Source organism: Saimiri boliviensis, chromosome 16, assembly GCF_048565385.1.
Source record: "Saimiri boliviensis isolate mSaiBol1 chromosome 16, mSaiBol1.pri, whole genome shotgun sequence".
NCBI classification, from domain to species: Eukaryota; Metazoa; Chordata; class Mammalia; order Primates; family Cebidae; genus Saimiri; species Saimiri boliviensis.
Genome location: NC_133464.1, coordinates 56,349,485 through 56,352,414, shown reverse-complemented (window position 1 = coordinate 56,352,414; position 2,930 = coordinate 56,349,485).

Here is a 2,930-nt window from a genome sequence, read left to right as displayed (position 1 = left end):
GTTGATACTCTGGCTATTGTTACTTCTGTGAGTAATAAAATATTCTTCATCTTTGATCCAGAGGAAGTTTCACATCCTCTGCCAGCATCTATGAAACTGTGAAAGCTAACATATTAGCTTGCAAGTAGGATAAAATACCAGATGCTTTACAGCTGATAGTTGAATGAAATTCTTTAGGTTAAGAAAGTTAATTTATTAAAGTAATAGAGCAGTTGTAGTATGTGAAGGCAAAGGGAAAGAGAAATGAAAAATGTCAAGCTCTCTGTTTACTTAGCAGTCTTCAATAAATACGTATAAAGAATTTTAGTTATTTTGAGGCTACATTTGAAGACATGAAGTATATGCTTATTTTATACATCTGTGTTTTTGTTCACCTACATCATTCCAGGTCTGATTTAGCTTACAGATTTATAAACATTACATTACTAACTTTCTTGATATTTTAATGGGAAGTTAGAACAAATTAAGGTGTTATTAGTCTTCCACCTTACTAACCTAAAAATTTCGTGATTCTATTTAACATTCAATTATAGTTCCAGGAGCTGAGATTCTATCTTTTTCCGTTTTATCATTATTAGCCCAGTACTTCTTCAAAGGAGAATGAAGAAACAATTTTTTTCTCTCTCTCAAACTCTATCATTCCCTCCACTCTTCCAGGAAAATAAACCTTAATCATACACACAAACATAATAATCACCTGTTTCCCAAATCTAACAAGGGAGAAATAGCTTAGTATTTATTAAAGAATCATCAGTATATGGGATTAAATCAGTCACTTGGAGACATATACATTAATAGGTTGTTGCCTCCTTGGAGTTTACAATTACAGCTCCAAATGGCTGTAATAAAATATTAACATTAAAAGAATAGACAAACATATATTAAAGTTGGAAGCTGACAATCAGTACTACAGGGTTGCGTTAGCACCAAGAATGGATAAGATAAATTATGCTAGAAAATGTCACAGTCTATGAATTTATGAAGACCTACTAATGCCACATTTAATGACTGTTTCATAATTAGAAGAAGTTGAAGAAGATGTTTCATTAAAAAAATTAAAAAGCAGGTTTCTAAAACTGTATGTATATACATTTAGATAATTTTAAAGAGACTTATAGTTACCTAAAATATGTTTTCTCTGCCTGGAGCAGCTTCTTCCACCTTCAGTCAACTTCCTTCTAACTCTTATCCCCTTCCAGGGAGCTCAGAGTAAATGACACTTCCATCATCTATCCTAGCTTTACCTGTGTGCTTCCACAGTCCACTGTGCCTGCTCCTATTATAGCATTTATCATAAGATACTCCAGTTACTTTTTTTTGCTTATTTTTCCTACTAACTGAAATATCTTTAAAGATTCAGGTTATGTCTTTCACACTATTTAGATATAAAATATGAATTACTTTGTAATTAAAAAAAATCATGACTAGACAAAATAGACAAATGGGATCTAATTAAACTAAAGAGATTCTGCACAGCAACAAACAAACAAACACAAACAACAAAAAACTATCAATAGAGTGAACTGGCAACCAACAAAATGGGGAAAAAAATTTGCAATCTACCCATCTGGCAAAGGGCTAATATCAAGAATCTATGGAGAACTTAAACAAATTTACATGAAAAAAACAAACAACCCCATCTAAAAGTGGGTGAAGGATATGAACAGACACTTCCCAAAAGAAGGCATTTAAGCAGCCAAAAAACAACAAACATATGAAAAAAAGCTCATCATCACTAGTCGTTAGAGGAATGCAAATCAAAACCTACCAGTTAGAATGGTGAACATTAAAAAATCAGGAGACAGCAGATGCTGGAGAGGATGTTGAGAAATAGTAATGTGTTTACATTGTTTGTGGGAGTATAAATTAATTCAACCATTGTGGAAGACAGTGTGGCAATTCCTCAAGGATCTAGAAACAGAAGTACCATTTGACCCAGTAATGCCATTACTGGGTATATACCCAAAGGATTATAACTCATTCTATTATAAAGACCCATGCACAGATATGTTCATTGCAGCACTGTTCACAATAGCAAACACTTGGAACCAACCCAAATGCCCATCAATGACAGACTGGATAAAGAAAATGTGGTACATATATACCATGGAATACTAGGCAGTCATAAAAATGGATAAGTTCATGTCCTTTGCAGGGACATGGATAAAACTGGAAACCATCATTCTCAGCAAACTGACACAAGAACAGCAAACCAAACACCGCCTATTCTCACTCATAAGTGGCTGTTGAACAATGAGAACTTATGGACACGGGGAGGGGAACAGCACACACTGGGGCCTGTTGGGGGCTGGAGGGCTGGGGAGGGATAGTGGCGGATGGGGGTTAGGAAAGGGATAGCATTAGGAGAAATACCTAATGTACATGATGGGGTGATGGATATAGCAAACCACCATAGCATACGTATACCTATGTAATAAGCCTGCACATTCTGTATGTGTACCCCACAACTTAAAGTATAATAATAATAATAAAATTTAAATTTAAATTCAAAAAATCCTACTAAATACTATGCTATTGTAGATTGGATCCTGGAAGAATAAAAGGACTTTGGTGGAAAACTGATGAAATATGGAGAAAATGTGCAGTTTAGTTAATATTAATGCTGTTACTGTCTTCATTTCAAGAAATACAACGATTAAGTAAGATTTTAACAACAGGAAAAACCACATGACAAGTATATGGGAACTCTGTACTGCCTTTCATGATCTCTGTAAACCAAAACTACTTCAAAATAAAATGTGTTTTTAAAAATTATCAAAAAAATTGTTTATTATTTTCATTATGATGCTATCAGATGAAATACGTAAAATTCTGTAATCTGAATGATCCTGGGCCTCATTTGCTGTAGGTAATAATGAAATATGTCAGTAATTTTTCATGCCCAAATGGTCTTGCTATGTAAGACGCTT